The 24,854-nt window shown below is 38.0% G+C and overlaps 1 protein-coding gene across 1 annotated transcript in view; it reads right to left on the bottom strand.

The window, feature by feature from the left end:
* The window catches only part of LOC127523333 (galanin receptor 2a), a 50,500-nt gene that overhangs the window by 13,045 nt on the left and 12,601 nt on the right, over window positions 1-24,854 (bottom strand). Inside the window, exon 3 of the mRNA XM_051913914.1 lies at window positions 19,833-19,909. The gene's annotated coding sequence lies outside the window, so the exon portion shown is untranslated. The remainder of the gene's footprint in view (window positions 1-19,832; window positions 19,910-24,854) is intronic.

Genomic DNA, 24,854 nt, shown 5'->3' with positions numbered 1-24,854 from the left:
CAATAACATGTGTGTGACAAGTGTAGTCTGATTTATGAACAAATGACTTGTGTGAATCTGTAATTTTTAGCGAATCACAACCAGTGTAGTACAATTAACAAGGAAATGACTCTTTTGAGACTGTATTTTTAATGAACCATTAAAAATACTCAGGATATCTGGAGTTACAGTTTGAATCACTCTGACAAATCCTTCATTTAAAGGATTAGTTCATTTCAGAATTCAGATTTACTGATAAATTCACCCCCATGTCATCCGAGATGTTCATGTCTTTCTTTCTTCATTCGAAAAGAAATTAAGGTTTTTGAGGAAAACATTCCAGAATTTTTCTCCATATAGTGGACTTCAATGGGGTACAACCGGTTGAAGGTCCAAATTTCAGATTCAGTGCAGCTTCAAAGCACTCTACATGATCCCAGCCGAGGAATAAGGGTCTTATCTAGAAAAACGAACAAAAAAGTTACAAATTTATATACTTTTTAACCTCAAATGCTCGTCTTGCACTAGTGTCCACGACTTCACGCATTACGTAATCACATTGGAAAGGTCACCTCATTTTCTCCTCCAACTTCAAAATCGTCCGACATCGTTGTTTACCTTTTTTTGTGAAGGGCGTTTGACTTTGTCTTAGCACGTTTGCTTTGTAAGCACATTAGATCAGTACTTCCCCCTACGTCACACGTGACATTTACAGCGTGATTACGTAATGCGCGAAGTGGACACTAGTCCAACATGAGCATCTGTGGTTAAAAAGTATATAAATGTAATTTTTTTTTAGAAAATGACAGTTGAAATTTTTTTTTTTTAGAATATTCCTCGGGTGGGATCATGTAGAGTGCTTTGAAGCTGCACTGAAACTGACATTTGGACCTTCAACCCGTTGAACCCCAGTGAAGTCCACTATATGGAGAAAAATCCTAGAATGTTTTCCTCAGAAACCTTAATTTCTTTTCGACCGAAGAAAGAAAGACATAAACATCTTGGATGACATGGGGGTGAATAAATTTTTTAATTCTGAAGTGAACTAATCTTTTAATGAACTCCCTGAATCAGAGTGGCTACTAAAACAACATCAAGTAATCATTACATTATGTTTGTGTGTGTGTGTGTGTGTGTGTGTGTGTGTGTGTGTGTGTGTGTGTGTGTAAAAAAGCCCAAATGATTTAGAAACAAATCAGAATCAAAAGCTTGTGATTTAACATTAAACTGTCAAATGTTTATACCCAGCCCCATAATCCAGAGCTCTTGTGAAGCCATTGAGCAAATCAGAGATGCTTTTAAATCTAATGCACAATATTTTACTCTGTCTATGAGGTCGTGCTATTGTTCTGCATGCCTTGCATCTTAGGAAGTGCATAACATGGGCTGCATAATAGTCACTGTCAGACTCTAAGTAATGGTTTGTGTGTGTTGAGGCTGTGCGCTTTGTGCAGGAAGTTTTATTTCATCAATGGCTTTTTCATGGAGGCCCGCCAGAGCCGAAACGGTACGGACATGTACGGACATGTCCATAATTGTAACCTCATTTAGATTGACTCAAAACACCTGAGAACTGGCCTCAATGCAATCTTTAAATGGGCAATCTTTAAGTGGCAGTCTTCTGTATTAATGTAATATATGAGAAACTAAGAAGGTTATGCACGTTTTTTCTTTCACAAACCTGGGTTTCGTAAGGCTCGAGTTCTCTTCATCCCCTGAAATGCCTCTTTCCATTCGTGATAGCCTCACATGTTATGAATAGCGTGCGTTTCTAATATGTGTGTGTGTGTCTAGTGGATAGCGTCACTGCTTTGGGAAGGGGGCTAAAGGAGTGTTTCATTATAAACCTGTGCCATTAAAAAGCTGCTGGCGAGATCTGGCTTTTGGCTCCTGCTCAAACTTTCTTCCTTTTATACATATTTAGTGTGTGTGTGTATGTGTGAGACTACTTAAGGACCCCTAAGTGAGACCATTACACTACGACCTGATAAGAAATTAATTTATCAGTTTGTAGCGCTCTCGTTAAGCATCGTAAATCAACGTGCACTGTGTATCGACCAAAGCTTGTCGACAAAGTGCATTTGTAATGGAAAAACCATGTATGAATTATAGCGGTAAGATATCACAAAAAGCATTCAGTTGAGACGCAGATGATCACGGGTCAGAGACTCAGTTTGTGCTTTTATTATTTCAATCTGGAGTTCGTCTGAAATGCGGACAAGAGAGGGTGAAGTAAGAGCTAAACTTAGATGTTTGTCACACTTTTTGCTCTCCGTCTGTCTTTTTCACCCTTATCTTGTTCGGACGGTTTCTTAGAAGTTCAAAGGTCGTGGAGGTCAGGTGGCGGTGCGTGCAGGTGCTTCTGGGAGTTTGGGAGAAAAAAGGGGGAGCGTGTGCAGGCAGCAGAGCCACAATCACGCAAGCTGCGTGTGGTTTGGCACTGGCAGCCAAGACCTCTCACTCTGCGCGTCTCAGACTTTCTCCCAGGGCTATCCAATCTTTTCTCCATCCTTCCACTCGCTCCGCCGGCTGCTGCCCGCCCCTGACTCCCAACCACACACAAATGGTTTGAATAAAAGACCGGCATGACTGGGCCATGTCTTCTGAAGAAATCCCAAAGAGTAATAGTTTACTTAGCCTAAATACCCCCGATTAGACGAATTGAAACATTGTTGTTATGCGGTGGAAACTCAAGGACTCATTGGCTGAGTCTTTTAACCCCATTCCGGAAAGGACCCACAGCAATTTCCTGTCATAGGTGAACCACAGGTTCTGGTGAACTTCAAACAAAAAAAAAAAAAAAAAAAAAATTCCAAAAGGAACAACAGCATCAACAAATCACCTCAATGAAACTCCAAAACATGGATGGTGAAAAAGGCACAAGTTACATAAACCACATCCAAGTTACACAAAACAACAACTGTCCGGTACTGCCTCGCTGAGCTGAACATCTCATAATATTTTCCTCCCATATTTACAATGCCTTCAGAAGGATTTTAGCATTTCTAATGCTTCCTGAAATTCATGGAATAACCTCTCTGACAGTCACGAACAGCTTCAGTTCTTGGAGGAGGATTAGATAAACCGGAGATTGGCATTTGACTCTAATAACTAAGCATTATACCTGTTTGTAAGGAAGTACTGTGTTTTGAGGCATTTTGCCTTTATTTACAGGATGTGTGGAGTGCAGAATGGAAAATAGAGGTGGGATCGGGACCTGACCCAGGTCAGACTCAAATTTGGGTCTCTGAGATCCAAAAGGTCTTATACATGTTTTGAGACTAATGTATCACAGCCATTTTTCCTTTTTATCTACTTTTATTTATTTATTTATTGAGTGTAATTTTGTCATGATCGTGTGAATGGAGTCTTCTGGTTAATGCAGTGCAATCATGTTATTGGTCTGCAGCTTTTAAAAGGGCTAAACATCTAACATCAGTTTTTGAAGAAATTAAAACTTTTATTCAGAAAGGTTGCATTAAATTGATCAGAAGTGACAGTACAGACTTTTACATTGCTACAAAAAAAAATAAATCTGTTTTAAATAAATGCTTTTGAACTTTCTATTCAGAATCCTTAAAAAAGTATCTCAGTATCCACAAAAATATTAAGCAGTATTTAACTGTTTTTTAACATTAATAATAATAATAAATGTTTCTTGAGCACCAAATCAGCATATTAGAATGATTTCTTAAGGATCATGTGACACTGAAGACTGGAGTAATGATGCTAAAAAATTCAGCTCTGCCATCACAGGAATAAATTAATTTAAAATATCTTAAAATAAAAAAATATATATTTTAAATTGTAATAATATTTCACAATATTGCTGTTTTTACTGTATTGTTGATCAAATAAATGAAGTATGGAAGCTTGTTTCCGCCACTGAATAAAAAATAAAAAGGTAATTGTGACAGGAAAAAAAAAAAAACTATTATATCTCGCAATTCTGACTTTATAACATGTAGTTGCGAGTTTATATCACACAATTCTAAGAAAAAAAGTCAGAATTGTGAGATGTAAATGCAATTGCAAGAAAAAAAATTCAGAATTGTGAGATAAAAAGTCACAATTACCCTTTTTTATTTTTTTATTCAGTGGCGGAAACAAGCGTCCATAATGAAGCCTTGGTGAGCATAAGAATCTTCTTCAAAAAACATTAAAGTCTTACCAGCCCCAAACTTTGAAATGCTAGTGTATCTTATTAATCAAAACCCATCTGATTACACTGGATAAAAGCCAGTATAGAGTAGATGGAATACCAGTAGGAATCATAATGCTCAAAATGGTGGCAACAGGAATAGAGTTTGTTTACTGTATGTGCATGTGCATTAAATGGACCAGCCATGGAAATTCCATTTAAAGTGCATGTCTTCCATTGACGCCCAACAAAAGTGAAATGCAGAAAACATGACATTGAGAAAAAAAAAGAAAAAAAAAAAACACAAAACACTCCAACTATAAAATATTTAATATTATATTGTTTGATTTATCTAGCACTATTCATCTGCAACTGTCCACACATTACCAAGACAGGCCAGGATCCATATGGAATGACCAAGTTAATACAACCAGCCATCCTGGAATTCACTCTTGAAGAATACCCATCTCCCATCTGCACAGCTGCAGATGCCGCAGACAAGAGGTCATTTTCTCCCCAATCAAGGTGATTGAGGTTCTATTTCCAGACAGGAGTGCTTTGAACTCTGGATGCCATGGCTTGAGGGCATGCTCTGCCGCTGCGCTCAGCCAGCTAAACACTCTCGTTTAGGTGTGTTTGGCTGCCAAGGCTGAAGCTGGAAAAATGCTACAACGCATCTCACATATTTAAAGGGAGAAGGGTTGGAAAGAGCATCTGGATACAGCACATGTCGTCAAGACCTGGCAAAGCTCACATGCATATTGGGCCCTTCTGTGCCATTAACCACCCTCTGCATCTCCAGAGACATGAGGGCATTTGAATTCCTTCTTTGCATCAAGGTCCACAGGCTGTTTGTAAAAGAATTACATCACCTGGGAAATACTTAGTTCACTCCACATTGTTGTCACTATGCTGGCCATTACCAGAGAATATAAAGAATGTAGAGCCTTTTATAGTGATGTCAAGTCTGCTACAATAGACCTAATATATAATATATTATTCAAATCTATATTATAATATATTCTCTCTCTCTCTCTCTCTCTATTATATATATATATATATATATATATATATATATATATATATTCATAAAATAATACACAGATGATGGTGCACATAAAAAAAACAAAACAAATGTATGGAAGCCTTCAGAGACACTTTTCACTTCAGAGACAAAAAATAAAATGTCAATCATATAATTGCTACTGTATATACAGTACAGTGACAGTAATATATATATATATATATATATCCTTATATCTGTGTAAATGTGTGTGAGATGGACGCAACAGTTATGGCAGCACCTTACTAAAGGTTATTGATGCTTTGGTAAACAATGTACGTCATACTTGATGAAAAGTTTCCATCAGGGGTGGTTTTTTATTACCACTATAACAGTGTAAATAAATAGTGCTCACACACTATTTGAAAAGCTCAGTTCATCTCCAATAAGAAATCCTGAGCAGTATGTCTACAGTCAAACTGATTTAAAACAAAATTGTCACCAGTTGTACACTAGGTGTACACACTAGAGCAAAGAGAAGTAGCTTACTGTTCCACCAAAACAATCTCATATTCTGTCAGGGCTTTTCCCAATCCTCTTTATCAACCTTGAAGCTTGGTTCAACTCTTTGACCCATCAAGACTGTCACTTCACCTGAGCCAGACTAAAATTAATCTATTAACCACATTCTAAGAGCTTTCCAGAGCTTCTAATATAGATCGAGAGAGCCCTTTGCATGCCTTAATTTCCTCAAGGGGAAGCAGGGCTTAAAGTCCCGGCAGACGCAGACTGATTTTCCACTGTTTTAATGAGAATGACAGAGAGAGGGGAGACCACGAAAAGGGTATTTATAGAAACAGCTGGAATGTGAAGGGCTAATTGTGCTTAGTCTATTGCTCCCTTCATAGTCTGTTCACCATTACAGTGTTTTTCAACAGTAAACGTCGAGAGGAGAGATACCTAGAAGAAAGGTATCTGAGTAGCATGACCTATTTTCACCCACACTGACAGAGAAAAAAAAAAAATTGTCTAGAGCTAGGCAATATATTTTTTGCTTTAAATGTGAAAGGTTAAGGGTTCAGGACTCACTTTTTGGAAAAATTTAAGCCTGGGTTAAAATATTGATTTTCCGATTTCATGATTTTCATTTTGAGCAATTTTGACTTGAAACCAAGATCGATCTTTTACTTTTGAGCAGAATTTGCAGTCCGAAGTGAATGAGTTCACATACAGTAAAAGGTGTGCACTGCAAAGTAATGCCAAGAAAACGCATATTTTCACATCTTCCAGAGGTTCTGGGAGTCTCCCGCATATCGATAGCGGCTCCCTGTCACCCACAAATTATATATATTATCCCGCAAAACAAGCGAGCGAGAGAGAAGCCCTGTTTTCACCTGCATTAAGATGTGTTTAGGGTGATTCGATCAGAAGTGGTCAGCCAAGACGTATTTCCGTTTACACCTGATATTATCATGCTTTTCTAATGTGTCTCCTGTGACCACTTGCGTTTGGATTTCGTTGAGACCCTCCTCGCTTATTTTGTCACACTCTATATCCCTTTCAAATGTGGTGCACAAATACTATTGAATGAACCAACTCATTACGCAACTTACGTGGATGAATATAATAAAGACTAATGTGTGGTGCCATCTCCCGGAAATGAGCTTTTGCCAGTTGAGATGTCTGTGTATTTCGGTCGCACCCCACATGTGAACCGGTTCTTTTAGTGAATCATAAACATACAGTGCAAACATGTTGTACAATTCACGAACAAAAGAAACTCTTGTGCCAGTTCTATTAATGGATTTTTAAAAAAATATCCTCTGAATCAGTCTGAATCCATCAGAGCTGTTCTTGAATCAACATCAAGTTTTTAATACTTCCAGACAGTGATTAAATATTTTATATTACAGGAATATTCTTCCTTCAGCATGTTACATTATCCCTTGAGTGACAGGCATAAGGGGATGTTCAAACAGAATGCGTTTGCTCTTAAAAACATAAGACGTGCATAATAGTATCCAATTGCAGAGCCACAGCGCTGATGAATAGAAAAGGCGGCAGGGTTTCAAGCACGACACGTTGAAAAAGCTGCAAGACGTGGTGCAACGGTCAAAGATGTCCATCTAGCGCATGTTTACATAGAAAAACTATTAAAAAGCCGCTGAGCTTACTGTAAACAGCACAGAGTAATTGCATCATCTCTATAAGAACCTTACGATTGGCTCAAAGCAGACTTCTTACATCAGCGCGTTCTCACTTCGTACATGCTCATACCAGTAATCTTCATTCTGCATTCACACACAGCATCATACCAGTAATTTACTGGTAATGTTACAACTTCCCTTTTACCAATTTACCGGTATTTTTGAAAAAGTCCTGTTCACACATGATCTCTTACTGGTAATTTACTGGATGTGTGAAAGGGGCTATTGTTATGTAGCGACAAATGACTGTCTTTATGAATTAAAACACTTGTTTATTCAGAAATGAAACAAGTGAGTCATTGAATCATTCTCTCAACCAATTTGTTAAAAAATTCACTGAGTCACGCAGGAACGTGTTGGTGGAGCAAAAACAGACCAAGTAACAGGCAATATTATGTCAAAAACATAAGTTACTCAATATTAACATGCTGTTTATTGAACTGTTGTGTAAAACCAAAATACGAGGCTGAGAGGTCAAATGTGTCTAAAAGCATGTCACGGTGTTTCCATTAAGTGCGGTATTATGGCAGAGCAAAAGAGACAACACTCATAGTTTCAAGTTAAAGAATCACTGTGAGCAAAATGTATATTTTCATTCATTAACCAAAGCAGAAATGCCATAGTATCATCACTGGGCTAGCACCTCACTTCAAACACGGTTTTAAACATTGAAATGAATGTCATAAATGTCCATGATAATTTATTATAATCCTACTTGATTAATATTTATTATTGTTGTATTGTATATTTCTTTTTCTGGTCATTATTTGTTTTGTCTAATAATGCTTTAAAGGGATAGTTCATCAAAAAAATGAAAATTCTGTCATCATTTACTCATCTGTTTGTCAGTAACCAAACAGATCTCCCATTTACAACCATAGTAGGAAAAATAAATACTATATAGTCAATGGGGGGGCGAGATCTGTTTAGTTACTGACATTCTTCCAAATATCTTCCTTTGTGTTCAGCAGAACAAAGAAAAGCATACAGGTTTGGAACAATTGAGGGTGAGAAAATGATGACAGAATTTTGCTTTTTGGGTGAACTATCAATTTAATTGAAATATGGTAGGAAAACACAATCATGCCAATAAAATACTTTAAATAAACAAATGAATTTACTTAGATCAATAGCCCCCTTAACACTTCTTAAATGTGGGAAACCATGCACTAACTAAACAAACACTGTTTCCTAGAAATCACAAAATCAGTTACAGAGCACAGTGTCATGTTTTCTGTTTGTTGTCACTAAACAAAATCTGATTTCAGTTGTTGGGGCTATTTGGTGTGTGCATATAAGGGTCAAATGAGTCTAAAACCTAGTAGGAGAACCTGGGTGCAGAGATGTTGCCTGCAACCTTGGAAGGGCATCCTAGAAAAAAAAAAAAAAAAAACATCTCCGCATGACTGCACTTTAAAACGTGGACGTAATCCTTTGCAATTTGAACCAGGCATTACATACTCGCTGTAATTAAACATATTAAGACGGACAATGCGGAGCAATCAGTTGATCTCTCATGTATACATTAGAGCAAAAATCGACATGGAAATAGTGTGTTGGAAAATTTGATCCCACGGAACATGCGCACACACAGTCCTGTGTCACTTAGCATGCGACAGAGCGTTCGCTCGCAGCCCACATCTGTGCAGCACTCAACTCCGCTCCGCACAGGGCCAAACACCCAGCGGTCTTTTGTTTGCATTTCTCGATGTTGACAGTACTCTGACCTGATGTGAGGGAAGGCCAGACTTTAAATAGCACACCCGCACATTAGGCTACCATGTGCAGCGAACTGGCGCAAAAGGTGCCGTTACCCTTCCCCCAAACCCTGTGAAGAAGTTTACAGTCAACAGATTATTTATTTCAAAGGCTGTTTCTATCCAAACAGACTAGGCTCCAAAAAGTGAACGAACTGTTTAGCAAACAATATACAGACAAGCACCTGTTAACGTCCCGCTTAAACGGTGCCATTTTCTTTTAGTCTCACAATAAACTCAGCTGCTCATTAGAACCCTCTAACGGTTATTAAAGAAAACAATGCCTTGCAGTGGACGCAATGCAAGTTACTTTAAATTAAGATACTTTTAAAAGGGAAAGCATAACTTTTACTGATAGTTCTTCTCAGGTTTGGTCTTGATTCAACTTCATTAGGTGTTCCAGAAATCAGGATTTGCAGACATTTTATTAGAGGAAAGTTTGGGGACAATTTAAATATATAAAATGTCCACACACATATATTGTAAGAGTTAACACATACACACATATATAGGAACCAACATGATTAGACATTCTTGCATAGCTAGGTGTTTCACACATTTAGAGTTCTGATAATTACATTTTATCTTTATTTTCCAAAATAATGTAGAAAAAACATAAAGATGGTTTATTTTAAATATTTGTGTTATGGCAACTTTTTACTAAGTACTATGAATGAAGGCCAGTATCACCAATACCAATACTGCTATTGATGTCTCTATTAAATGGATTTTCTTTCTTAATTTTAGCCATTAATAGCCATTCAACATTACAGTACTGTTAATAGGATTTAAAAATATAACAACTTTTAATTTAAGTGAACTATATATTAGACAGACACTCAACCTCAACACTCACTTTCTGGGTTCTCATGACATCCCTAAAATAAAATGGAACGTATTGTACTTTTTTTAAGGCTTCTCATATAATTTCTAATGAGAATAATCAAAAACAAATGCAGACCATATTTTTATAGTATGAAATGATTGCATAGTAATTTTTAATGACTTCTTTCTCAGACTTATTTTTCCTCTCTCGCTCCACTAGTGTTTCTATGTGCATTTCAACACAGAGGGCCAAGAACAACAGGGACAGAACAGGTTAAGAGCTCATCTGGTTGTCTGGCAGATGGGGGTCAAATCGTGGTAAAAGGCTTTAAAAATAACTGAAGATTCAGAGTTATGACACAGATTCTGTCACTGAGCTTCGACACCTTGTGATCAGCTAGTCATTGCTTGCAACAACTGCAATTCCAGATTGCATGCTGGATTGATTAGAATAAATTTTGCAGGCTAATCATATCATAAAACATTTGATTCTCTGGCCGCTGAGCAGGAAACAGATATTATTGTGATTATTAATATCATTTGTTTTGTTGTGCTGCTCATTTTAGATCAGTATTAATTCTCAGTATAATTGAGCGAATCAGGTCAACCGTTGCAAAGAGATGCACTGCCCAAAAATATCTCAGAGGGGTTCAGCGAGTTCTTTTTCACTTGCAAAGAAACACTATGAACTTCACAGACTATATTAGAATAGCTGTAGACTGTTATTTAGTGAAAACTAGAAGCAAACATGACAGAGGGTTAGAAAAGGCTTTCTGCAGTTCATCAATTCTGTGTAATGAAATGCAGAAGGGTAGCTGACAAATAGACATGCATGTCCATGGACATTTTTTCTCAACATGAAGATTGTAGATTAAATATATATGTATAAATGCATATATAAGGGAAATTTGTGTATAAGAGAAAGTGAATTTAGCATGTCACACCACAGGACAGCTAACAGTCGCTAGTGCACCTATTGAGATCAGGGGAGTGATGCTTACCTGCACAGCTCTCACTAGCTGGTCTCCGTTACACTCACACTCCAAGCGGGACTTGAACTAGCATCTCCAGCATGGGAGGCAGGCGCGCTAAAAAAAGGACGCTAAAGCCCAAAGTATAGTTCACTTTTTACGCGTACGCGAGGGTCAGCGTGCAGTGCGCATGACGCAAATTTCGTCATCAGAAGAATACGCGCGTACTGTACGTGCACCGCCAAATTTTTTCAACCGCGCCTACTTTGTACGCATTGCGCATTGAATTTTTTTTGTTGCAGTAATTAGTTTATCCACAAGGTGGCAACCATGTCCTGGGGGCGTCAATTCACAAGGTAGTCATAGAAAAACTGCATAAACAGAACAAACCAGAACGCATGCAATCTACAGTGACAATGGAGGCCTACATAGACAAGAGATTGTGTGAAGAGGTTAGAAAGTCATTTGTACAACTCTAGCATGAAAGAATACAAAAGCTGTTTACATGGGTTGAAACTTGTGGCGAGAGATTGCTTAAAACTGCACATGCATCGAACGCCTGTGTATGTGTACGAGTCGAATAAAGTATACTTTGCAAGGATGTGTGTTCGACTGTGCGCATACACGTAGAGTGAAGGCTTAAAGACCACAGTCTCTAGCATCAGTCGCTAGTGCGCCTTTTCAGATCAGGGGAGTGAGGTTTACCTGCACAGCTCACACTAGCTAGCCTCCTTTAGGGGATGTAAAGGTACATGCATTCGTCCCGAACAGTCACGATACGGGCCTCACTGTGCATACAGTCAGACGACGAATACAGTCCGTCACATGCGATCCACACTCCAATGCAGAAGGGGGTGTGCCTGGTAATGCAATGCTGTTTGCTAACTGCCACAAGAAGAAAAAGCACAGAAAAAGAAGAACAGATGATCTATACATTGATATGTTTACATGTAATCTCTCAACCAGTGTTTCAACCGCGGAAAGACCTCAATAAAACAGCTTGAGAATAATATCTTACGTAGCATTGCATTTATCTCAGGCAAGTCATTTAGTATCCACAGCATGTTTCACTAGAGAAATGAGCTCTAGAGGGGAGCATTTCACTAAATATATATACTATTTTAGCTTATTCATTTACTTTACCTGTTAGTAATGTCTTAACTATTTAATGTTTAAATAAATTGGTCATGAAAACTAGTTATGACAGAAAGTGTGTAAATGATTATATTTCAAAAATGAATTGGAGTATTTAAAAATAATTAGATAATAATTAGATTTAGAAGTTAATGCAAACCTGCCTTTTGTGCAATTTACTTTTATTTTTTTTTATTTTATTTTTTATTTATTTTTGAGTGTTGATTATTATATCTAAAAATAAATAGCAACTGAATTTAATAGTTTTGGATCTGTTGTTAATTGTAACCTTTAATATTATAGTAATGTGAAAGAAAGGGCTCCCTGCATGTAATTTACAGCATTAGCTGAGATAGATTTTTTATCCTGAGATAGATTTTTTTTCACCTATAATTAAATGTTAATTATAGGTGAATTTATTTAAAGAATGCGACACAATTTGTTCAATAAACCACTTTTAATTAAAAAAGAAAAAATAATAAATTTTATGTTTAGTTGTACCAAACCTGTATCAAACTGTGACTTCAACACTGAGGTACATATCGAACCGTCATGTTTGTGTACTGTTACACCCATAATATATATTTCTTATATTATACTTTCTTGCATAGCTAGGTGTGTTTCACACACTCAGAGTTCTGATAATTACATTATATTTTTCTTCTCTACACCTGCATGGTTTCTGCTGCCAAAGACGGACAACAGTGAGACAAGGCGACCACCAAAACTCACGGCTCACTCATCTAAATGCTGACTAAAACGGCAGTGTCATGCCCCAGGGCTCACTGACAAGCCAACAGAAACACACAGAGAATGACGTCATCAAGACAGAGGAATTGCTGCGGTGAAGCTGAGAAAGGCAGCAGAACTGGCCTGTGCTGCCTGTGTTATTCAATCCACTTCCTCCTCTATTCAGATGCGTAGACCATTAACAGAGCTATGCATGGGAACTAGGGGCCTGCCAGACGAGTGCTCCTAGCGTCAGGCTAAATTTCCTGGGGCTCTGACAGGCAGACAGCCCTATAGAATGTGAGGGTGATTAAATAGAAATAAACTCTCCATATGATTTGAGAAAGATGCATTTGAATGCAAAGTCCTGCTGAACAGTTTACTTTTAAAAGTAATACACACAAGTTTGTAAAAATAGGGCACGATGTACTGTACTCCATATCGATGTTTCACAGGTGTTCAATCCATAATCTGCATTTGTCCGTAACGGTTAATATCCTGGCTGAAAACTGCCAGTTAACTTTTTAGTTTTTCTACAGATTTTGTTCCTACAATATTTAATCATTATAAAGAGTAATTGTTGCATTTCTACATGTAATGGAAAGTTTCTTTTGCATTAGTTTCTTAAATCCACCCTTTCTCTCTCCTCCAGAATGGCTTGATTAACAGGATTTTCTTTTACATTGTAAGTGCTGTGGGGAAAACAGTTTGCATGCAACGACAAAAAGGCTATACCATGCAATGGTGCAAAACAAGTCATAATAAAGTCAAAGTTTATGGGGGAAATACCTGTGAGCTTCTTGTTTAGACCCTCTAGAAAAAAATAATGTATCAAATTAAATGCATGTGAGGGTACCAGTCATATTTTGGTTTGTGAGTTCTCAAATAAGAAGTCAAACTAGCAACTAAAACTAATTTCAAAGGCAGGACACATGATATCTTGACCATTCACTAATAGACAGCTCTCAGACTTTCTCATTCCACTATTAACATGGACTATCCAGCCAACACAATCAAACCTTGGTCCAAACAGTACAGTTTTTCTTCTCACTCAAACCGTAATCATGGCTTCAATGCAAGCACGCTAGATGATCGAGATATTCCATCGTGAAAGAACATCTCAGCATCGAAAAATACAGCTGATGACTACAAAAACATTGTAAAAATGCATAACCGATTTGAGGCATGTAACAGCAGTCAAAGAATTCAAGAATGCCCTACATGACGACTCGTTTTCCTCACTCTCGCTCCGCAGACCACCACCATTCCTGAGCCTGCCCCCTATGGCCTGCGGTTATTCAACGTCCGCTGTTTTTCTCTGTTTACTGAATATGCACAGCTAGCTCCTTCGCCTGGTCAGAAGGGTCTAGGTGAAAGAGACCACCACGAGCCCCACATTGTGTTGACTCAGTTGCCTTGCCTCAGGCGCGACAACATCCCCTGAGGAGAGTGACAGTTCTGGAGATTTCAGACCCTCTTGCCTGATCCCTCACTCCTGTCAGGGGTCACCGCTTTCCAAGCCCAAAGCTTAGTCTGTTCCCCTCCCTTACTTGTAAACCAGTTTAATCTACCTCATTGTTTGTCTGAAGACCTTCTCGCCCTCCTCAGAGTTCACCCTTCAAAACATTGTCAGACTGCCACATGTTGCTTCTTGACATATTTATCCATAGGCCACCCCGAGATCCATTCTGTGAACGCTCATGGACATGTAAGGTGAATTTGATCGTTGAGAAATCTAAATCAAATCTGAAATCAAATCAAATTCAAGATCATAGAAGTTATAGAAAGTAAGAAAAAAATAGCATAAGAATAATTTTATTTCTAAGAATGTTTTGTGAATCTAGCTCCACTTCGGACAGGGATATTTCAGCAGCTCTTTTCCTCTGTTAGTTTATTCAAGTCTAGATATCGTGACTCAGGCTAGGTGGAGTGTGGTGTGAAGCGTGCCACCGAACCTCAGGACCGACATCTGCGGGTTAGGAAGCATCAGGTTAATGCCGAGCGCCTCCTACGTCTTCCCGCTCTCGCAGAGCACAATTCCAAAATTTGAGACAGATCCCATAACACTCTCCAGACGGCAATTGAGGGAACCCAAATGGGAACAGTCAAAGGCTACTGGCTGGCCATTGTGTTGACGCACCCTCATCTGCATGGATTCCAGGCAAAACTGTTTACTGGCCTAGATGGATTGGATGAGTGCCGATAATTTGTCAAGTTTAAGCCACTGGATTTGTCATCCTCAAGCCTTTTTGACCTGAGAAGGCCTTTTATTGTGCCTAAAATTGGCAGTGTGTCAGTCATTATTTTATTACATTAAAAAATTCTGAAATTCACTACTTAAGACACGCATACTGTTTTATTTTTATTCAGTATAGAATTGACTTTTAAAATATATCTTAGAAACAATTCTTTTTGTAAGTCAGAGCATTACTGGTGTGTCAGTGTTGACATCTATCATGTCAAAAATGTATTACATCACATGACTTTGGTTGCTGAATGGTATGCTGGTCACGTTCCACATCAGTTGTAATGTTTTATTTACAATGTGTCTAAGTTAAGATTAAACTTTGCCAAAGATTTGATGCCATATCTGCATCTCCAGTAAAGGTAAATGGATGTGGTCGCGGGCGTGGACCAGAATTCAGTCTTTCAGTCACGGCATTTGAACATTTTCCACATCAGCTAATTTCCTCCAATCCTGTACTCCTCTTCACCACAACCATTAGTCTTTCCGCTCTCAATCTCTCCGTCCACAATCACTAACTCACCCTCTTTCTTTCTCTTTCTCCCCCTCTTTATCCCCCTTACTCATTTTCGTTCTTTATGAAGCATAGCGTCTCTGCAGCCACAGTGAGTTGCAGGCAAGTGACGCACCATGATAACCTGCTGGTGTTCACAACCATATCTGACTCACTGTTTAGTTTCCCTCTATGTCAAAATGTGCTTATTCATTCTTTAAACAAGTAGAATCTGTTCCAGAATAGGCATCCAATTAAGTAATTTATACATTTGTCTTCTGCAAAACTAACTCACTGCCACTAGAGGAAATTATCATAATATCAGGCTTGTACAGTGGCCCCAAAACATATTTGAACATTTATGGTTAATTATGTCACAGTTGTATGTGTGCATTTCATAACATTAGACAATATATCAGAGTACATATCTAACCAAGTGAAATCTCCACACACACACACACACACACACTCACACACAAAAAGAAAAGTCATGCATGAAGTCATTAACCCTACTTTTTAACTGGGTTAACGTTCTAATTTGCATATTTGCAGTGTCAGTGTCATTGATTGGATAAACGCAGCATGCGACCTGTTCACCAAGCTCTAGCATTGCGCATCCTGTATTGCCGACTGTAATATTGAGTTTATACTATAAAAATAAAAATGAAATGGCCTCTTCTTCACTCAAATTGTTGCGTTTTCTGTCAGCATTTGACATTTTTCCTCTTAAATGCTGAATTTACTGTTTATATACAATGCGAAGTGTTTCCGTGACTATTCAAAGCAGGCAAATATGAGAATGCGAATGGCTGTCTGTAACATTCTATCAACCGCGTCGTTTCACACTGTACAAGTTTGCCACCGCAATGCGGGGTTAACAACACAAAAACGGTGCTAATCCCGCTTCTAAATTACAAGTGTGAAATGTTCCTTTACCCGGGGTTAAAAGTGGTGTTTAGAATGACGATAACCCAGGGTTAAGCACAGTGTGGAAAGTCCTTATATGTAAAAACTGTATTTTTCAGGCTGGATCAAGCTAATGCACATGCGCAGTCCTAAAGTGTCTCATTTCGGAGGCATGCGTCTGACTATTTCTATAGGAACCGGAGCTTCTAACAGCCACTGCAGTGATGCGATGACTTTACCAATCAGCGATTGGCTCTTATTTAGAAGGCGGGACTTATTCCGCCATATTGCGCGTTGCACTTTCTCCCATTCAAAACAATACGAGTTACGCATCTTATGTTATTCTATAGTCTTTGCTATTGCGTCTTCCGGTCAAAGTCTTTGCTGCGTTATTATAAGCCTACTGGTGTAATGACGTAACCTGCAAAATGAGTTACAGAAAAAATACTGTATTGTACTGTAAAGTGTTAGCAGAATTCTTTGTTTTTTGTCATGATTCGAGCGTTTAGAAACAAAATTTATGAGACAGTTGTTGTCAGATTTCATTGGTGATTTCAAATATGAAATTTGATCGAAAGCTTGGCAAACAGCTTTGGAGAATTTGATGTTTCCCCATTCAAAGAGATAGGAGCTGCACTTGCATGCCCGAGAGGCATTTCAAAGATGGCCGCCAAGTGAAATTACTTGTCTTAAAGGGACTTTGGCAATAGTTCCCTTGAGAAATGAACAAATGAGTACAGAGTTACTGTATAGAGCCTAAGAATGACATGAAATTACATTGTGCATCACAGCCAAAACTGAATGAATCCTTCCCTGAGACTCATTATTCCTGAATCAATTAAAAGGATCATTCAAAATGAACGAATTGTTCATAAATTACCAATCAGCTGCCTGAGTTAATTCAGCTTTATTTGGGACTATTTTCATTGATCGAGTAAAAATAGACAAAGTAACTGATAATTGGTAGAATAGCACTCTACTCGTATGATATAGCTTCATTTTAACATGTAGGCATGGACACAATAGTTGTGGTTGTTTGTAATGTTTTACTCATTTAATCACCTTAGTAATTAAGATTGGCAAATGCAAGCGAGTTCAGACACCTAAAATATGAAATACATCTCTTTGTGACACTTATTTACTGGGCAGTGATTATTAAAGTGAGCACTGAAGGGTGCAAATGGAAAATATGTGGAATACCCAGATAATACCACAATCTTGATGAAGGCTTATCTTATTTCTACCATAAATATGCGGTATTACACTGTGACATCAAACACCAATCCATAATAAGCACAAGCCTTTCTTTGTTTCGAAGCTGTTCTGAACTTGTCCTCCATGTTGTCTTTCTTTTTTTCTCAGTCCAATAACTACTTAAAGGTCATTAATTAATTTCCTATTGTCCTAGTGGAAAACGAGGGCAGCTTTTTCCACTGGGCTGCTGCTTTGTGTGTGTGTGTGTGTGTGTGTGTGTAAGGTTGTTCATTGTGCTTCTGGACACCATGAATCATGCTTTTCATAAGGCTGATTCAATGCAGTAAAATCTGTTCCTGACAACTATATTAGAAACAGCTTCTTGAGAGAGTGAAAAATATATTTGTTATATCATTTTTTTTGGGCGGTGTTGTTTTTATACAAGCAGTTTTTCTATTGCCAAATATTCTCATACTTTTTCTACGCAGATAGTATAGTCTGATTCATCTGTTATTTTGGCTGTCCATCTAATTGCATGTTCAAAAGGTTAGTAAGCATTGCCGCAAAAAGTTCAAGGATATAAACAATATTTTTGTCAATACGTACACTCGTGCAGATGGAGCATAAACTATTACTGCATTCTCGCCCCCTAACCAGATTTAAATGATTAAAATCCAGACTGAAGTATTCAATTAAAACCAGAGAGTTTTATAAAGTAGATCTGCATAACCTTCTAACCTTTGTTTCATATTTAATCTATTTTTTTTATTTGAGACTATTGCTTTAAAAAAGTGCATTATTTTATAGCAAACTAGTTACAAATCTACAGATTCCAGCAAATTTCCCTTCTATAACATAGAGACACACAAATAGCAGCAGTGATCAATGTGAATGATGGGCAGGAGTGCACATTTTGACAAAAGCATGAGGAAACGGAAATGCCAAACGGATCATCACAAAAGTACACCCAATCGATGGCCCATAGCATTTGGGTCAGATGGAAAATGTATTGAGCATAGGAGTAGATAAAAACACATTCCAACATCTGATCATCAGAACATCAGCTGTGTTTACATCCCACACCTTGTTGGGAAATCTCTCAGAAAACTGATTCATGTTCACTTCCCTGTTATGTGCTCACAGTTCACTAAGCTGAGAATAAAGCAGGTCAGTGAGGTCACACCAGTCAGCAACCTTGTTTTTCCTCAAAGTGGAGTCACTTTACAGGCTGTGGCCTGTGTAAAATCAAGTATATAAGATGAGGATGAGCTGTATTGGTTCAGCAGTGCTATCACAAGCTAAGTAGAATGGATCTGAGGTCCATTAACTCTGTGCTTAATAGTCTCAAACTATAGAAAAGTATCAAAGATTTCAGGGTTATTACTAAAACTAAAAATATTAAAAACATTATTTGGTTAACTGAAATAAAGCTGAAGTAAAATATAAATATTAAAAATAATTAAAAAAAAAAAAAAAGCACAATGACAAAGCACTTAACAAAATTACTAAAACTTATTATTATTTTTTTTAAATATAAAAATAAAAGCTAATTCAAAATATGAATAACTGAATAATAGTATATAAATAACACTAAAATAACATTGGTTAACATCATGTTTAGGTAGGGTTGTGCAAAATACAGAATTAAAGAACTGGATTAAATTGAAATTCGTTTTGAAATGACAGGAAGTGGAATAACAGGAAATGGCATTCTGGGAAATGAATGCTGCATACAAAATCACATACTTCCCTACTATATAGTAGGCAAAAAACAGTATGTGACAAAATAAGTATGTCCAAATTCACAGTACTCAAAAAACAGTAGGAAAAAAGTACATGGATGACCTACTGTTTCCAGCGAGATTCTGAAGTGGGCATATGATGGACACTTTACTATCCCATGAGGCCACGGAAGAGGATTGGTTGTGAAGTATTTACTTATTGAAAATATGTACCTACTCAAGAGAGTATGTGATTTCAGACACAGCTGAAGTGCTCCTTCACTCTGGTTTATAAACCTGTCTGTAAGCATGTAAAGTTAATAAAACTTTAAAATATAAAGACCTTTGCAATTATAGCTCCTAAGTGAGAATAAAACATCAGACAGGAAATACAACTGAAATGGATAAATTACAACTCAAAATCAACCGTAATTTAAAAAGCATTCTCAATTTAATTCTGAATGGCACACAACCCTGGATTTTATGCACACACACAATTTCACAATCCATCACAATTTTAAAATTACCTGATAGTTCCAGGTTTTCCATGAGCTCACTAGTTGTTGGAACCAAGCTAATGAGTCCTGCCATCCAACACGTAGATCTGAAACAGAAACAAGCTAAGCAGGTTAGTCCCTAAAACTCATGCAATAAACCCTATGAATTACACACATTTATTTGAAAACCAATCAATTAAAGTGGAACAATGCCACAACAAAAACCAAAGGTTGGCTGATTCTGTGCCATTATAAACTGGACTCTCTAGAGTACCCCACTCCTGCTGAGAGCTTGAATGAGGTCATATTGTTCAGGAACCAAGTCATCGATAAGCACAATAGACTGTGTGCAGATCCCATCTGAGCCAAGCTGAGTTGCACCAATCACGTTTCTGGGAATGAACTGGACACACATTCAGCTTCCTGATCAACCTACTGCCCGGTGTTAAGCTGAATGCTAACTTTCCTGTGTTTGACAATTTCAATTTAAACGTAAATCTTTATTGCCAGGAATCAAGCAATGTCGGAAGTGATGATGTGGTATCACGGAAGGCTGCTGTTGAGAAAACAGCCCTTGAGAACTTGCCAATGCCTATAAAGGACATGAGCTTTTCTGCCATGCAATGTTAATTGACTTTTGCTGAGACGTTCTCAGTAGGAATGTTTGGGATATGTTTCTCAGTGTGATCTTTCTGTAACCTTCTTCCATAAACAGCTCTCTCCAGCTCCTCCAGTTGGCCTCAGACCACCTACAGCTGGCCTGTCAGCGAGACCACTGGGTGCTCTCCATTCACGAAAATGCGAACACGTGTGTTTTGAACTTGCAATAATTTCCAAAGATGTCCCTTTGATTCTGAGCAGATATGTTTTTTTTTTTCCTATTTAATTATGCAGCAAATTTCACGTATCAGTACAATTGCGTTTCGATTGAGCAAGTGATTGAACCTTGGACAGTGACAACATTTCCCGCTGTCCACACTCGTCATGCACCTGGCAGGAGGTGGTGACATCATGGAAGATCTCTGGTTTGCAAAGCTGGACTTTACATTGTCAGATGCCTCATAAACCGGTTTTGTTGTGGAATAACAAAAGCCATAACCATGGAAATGAATAAAAGAAACTTTATTAAACAGGTACATCATGGCTAAAATAAGTGAGACATCTTATGCCAGAAAAGGTCTTGAGGTTCAAAAAACAAGGAGCGGATTGTGCCTAACTCATTTGTTGGGCGAAATAGAAAAGCAGAAATGTTTTCTATTGTAGAACAACAGTGCATGGTGGGATGTTAAGAGGTGATAATGCAAGAATCAGAGGGGCACTATGTTATGAACCCATAAAGATGGGTTAAAGGAAGGTCACTGTTTGGGAGGGATAAGGAGCCATTAGTTGTTCTCATAAGAAGGTTCATTGTGAGCACAAGCCAGTGCCAACTAGTCTCAGCCTCAGACTCAGTCACGTCCACGGACCGTTGGCTGAACGTCTAATGCATATGGCACACAAAATTGGAAACATTTCAGGAGTTTTGAAGTCATCATCTGGATTTTCGGGAGATGTGTGTGTTGTGTTCTTTAAAGGTCCGCCTGGAAACAAAGATGCTATGATGCCAAACCCCCTCATGGAAAAAGAACACTGTCATGTTTACAACTGTGACAATGAGCACTTATCAGGATCAACTAAACGCTGAATTTTCAAAAGTATGTGAACTATGTAAATTTTGCGGCATAGACTCTTTAATATACATCCAAGAGTTTTACACACCGGTATGTTATTGTAGGGACATTGACATTACATTTTCACGCCCTTAAACATGACGAAGAACAAAACGAACTGTGATTCGTTGCTTTACGTCAGTCAGACAGCCTCTGGGCGGTTCTTGGCCAACAAAAGCTGCTATGGAGTCCAGACCTTCTGCTGTTAGTCTGAAGGTCTGGCTATGTGAGACTAGTGCCAACTGACAAAGAAGACAAACAACAACATTGAACAGCATTTGGTGTGAAGTGGTGAGATCTGATCACAGTAACATCCATTTTCTCAAGAGAATCAAAGCCTTGTGGAGGTGGCATTCCAGCAATCTCAGCACCATTCATTCTGTCACATTTTCTAGAATATTCAAGACTCTGTGTGGATCAAAGGCACCATGAATGAAGACCATAATGCAGGTGCTGCTATTCACAAGAACTAATACAAGAATCACTCATCATTATCCAGATATTCCAACAGATGCATGCCACTTTCCCGCCAAACTCCTTGTTACCTTGTCACTATCACAACAGCATGTTCGAATCAAAGGATTACAACATCCTCCCATCTGAAAATTTATTTTCATTCTTTTTGTAAGTCTGGCTGTTCCTAAAATAAAAAGGTACTTCAACAGAGCTGCTTCCAGAGATAAACTTTTTTTTCCAGGGGATCTTCAAAGCATTTGTACAGCAGAGAAGATTGATACAGCCTGAAAAGGATTTATAGTGTTCATTACACAGTTTCTAGGTAATGTCTGAAAAAATAAGAATGTCTAATTATTTTCTGAAGCCCCTGACCCCATCATGCCTGTCTGTACCTTCACACTTAATGGTTATTATGCTTTTTATGCTAACTTTTTCAGGTAGAATGTCTCTCAAATCTACGCACAATCACAAAGGCGCAAAGTCTAATTTGATTTGCTGTCAAGTATCAATAAGGATGTAAGCTGTGTTTAACGAGTCATTATACAAAATTGATGTGTAAGTTGTATACTAGTTGGTCAAACAAAAACATCCTCGCAATGTTATGGGAACTTATTTAGCAACTGGGAGTCATACACTAACATTCGAGGAACGTTACTGAAGACAATTATAGGCCAACATTTTTATGTATGTATTAATTTAGTTTGAAATGCACAATGCAATTTATTAACATGCATATTATTTATCTGCACAGAAAATGTGGTGAAAATCCTGGTCGTAAGTTCATAAATATGTTCATCATGAAACTCGTTTCTACATGTTGGTGCACTCGTTCACTCCCTCTCTCTTTCTCCCTCCCCCTCTTCCTCTGCTTGACTTAACCGTCACTGATATTCCAGCTGGGTCTAATTTCAGTGGCTTTTTTTCACCTGTTATTATTATTTTTAATCATAAATGTTTCCTCTCTTGGTGATGTTAATATCTGGAAATACACTGATGAAGCCACAGAACCTTCACAAGTGTTTGCACGCTCCATGATTAAGGGCGCCTGGAGAGACTGCGACTGGGCCCCAGTGTATAGAGCGAGAGACGGCCGCCATGGCAAGCTTTCCAGTAATATCTTGGATAAATCAGGTGTGATGGCGGAATGGAAAAGTTTGGTCTCCGACATGTTCACCTACTTTTTAATTCTCTTTCCAAACATTTTTTCTAGCACTAGGGTTAATCTTTTCTGCCCTGTTACCATTCATTGCTTTTATTGGCCAAAAGAAAAAAACCAATTAATAACAACTTTCACTCGGAAGGCGTGAAATAGGATATTTCAGCAGTTCATCTCTCTTTCCTTTTCCAGTAAAAGCACAGGCAAAAACAACCATTTACTCACCTTCACAGTTTTAGCACACACACTAAACCCACTCACATGCTTTTCCAAATGGCCTGTTCAGTTGTAGGGCCAGTCAGCTTAGCACGCTAGCTGTCCAAACAGGGGGGAAAAAGAGAAATTAAAGAAAATAAAGAAGATCCACTGAGAATCAGTGTCGGAAAACAAAGTGAGAAGACACGAAATTCAGCTCCCTTGATGTTGACATTACACCAGTGTTTATTTTAATTGTCATTGTTAAAAAAAAGTGGAATGCAACTTTTATTTTTCACAGATATATTTGGTTCTGGCAAGACACCTCTTTGTTTTTCTCTGGTATCATCGAGTTGGACAGGAGCTGGTGACTGCTTTCAGCTGTGAGGTATTAAGAAAGGTGAGAGACAGAGCGAGCGAGCAGACCAGGGCCATGTGCATGGTCATGCGGAGGTCTCAGCATGCAAGCAAAGGAGCTGCTGCCATCAGAGACCAATTGCTCTATCATGTGGTGTTGATGTTTGGATAGGGAAAATGCAAATGGAGTGTGATTTTTGGATGAACAAGCTCCTTTATTTTAATTTGCGAGTGGTATCACTTTGGCAAATTAGCATATTTCTTCCTTGGCAGAATAGCGGTTTGGGAAGTAGATTAGGTCATTTTTCTTTTCATAGCACACTTTCGTGTCTCCATGCAGTTGAATATGAATCTCATTACTTAAGGCTGAATGTATTAAGGCATTGGCTATTTCTACTCAGTGTAAACAAGATGTTTTTTGTTGCTATTTACATTTGGCACAAACATTACCAAGAACACTAAGTGCAAGTACTGACAGATGCTATTCACACAAAATGAAAACAGAAGTGATATGTTATTTGCTATATGGGTAAATTGTCAGATCGACAGTGGATGGAGTTAAATGGTTATTTCACCCAAAAATGAAAACTCTGTCATTAATTACTCACCCTCATGTCATTCCAAATCCGTAAGACCTTCGTTCATCTTCAGAACAGAAATTAAGATCTTTTTAATGAAATCTGAGAGATTTTTGTCCCTCTATTGACAGCTACGCAACTACAATTTTCAAGCCCCAGAAAGGTAGTAAAGAAATCATAAAGTAATCCATGTGACTCCAGTGGTTTAACCTGAATTTTATGAAGTGACGCTAGTGCTTTGATTGTGCAAAAAAACAAAAAAACAACCAAAAAAACACTATTATTATTAAAAAATTACCACTTTATTTACAAATATTAATCTCATTCACGCAATGTCTGCTCTTGCGTCAACACAACACGCATGCGTCGTGGAGCTCTTGTGAACGCGTTGGAGACAAATATTTTGTAAATAAAGTGGTAATTTTTTTTTTTTTTTTTTGTGCAAACAAAGTACTCGAAATACTTCATAAAACTGAGGTTAAACCACTGGAGTCACATTCTGGGGCTTGAAAGTGGTAGATGGTTAGGCTGTCAATGGAAGGACAGAAAGCTCTGATATTTCATTAAAAAGATTTTCATTTGTGTTCCGAAGATGAACAAA

Source organism: Ctenopharyngodon idella, chromosome 12 (genome assembly GCF_019924925.1).
Source record: "Ctenopharyngodon idella isolate HZGC_01 chromosome 12, HZGC01, whole genome shotgun sequence".
In the NCBI taxonomy this organism is placed as follows: domain Eukaryota; kingdom Metazoa; phylum Chordata; class Actinopteri; order Cypriniformes; family Xenocyprididae; genus Ctenopharyngodon; species Ctenopharyngodon idella.
The sequence above is the reverse complement of the archived record's forward strand: the minus strand, read 5'-3'. Positions and strand labels throughout refer to the sequence as shown.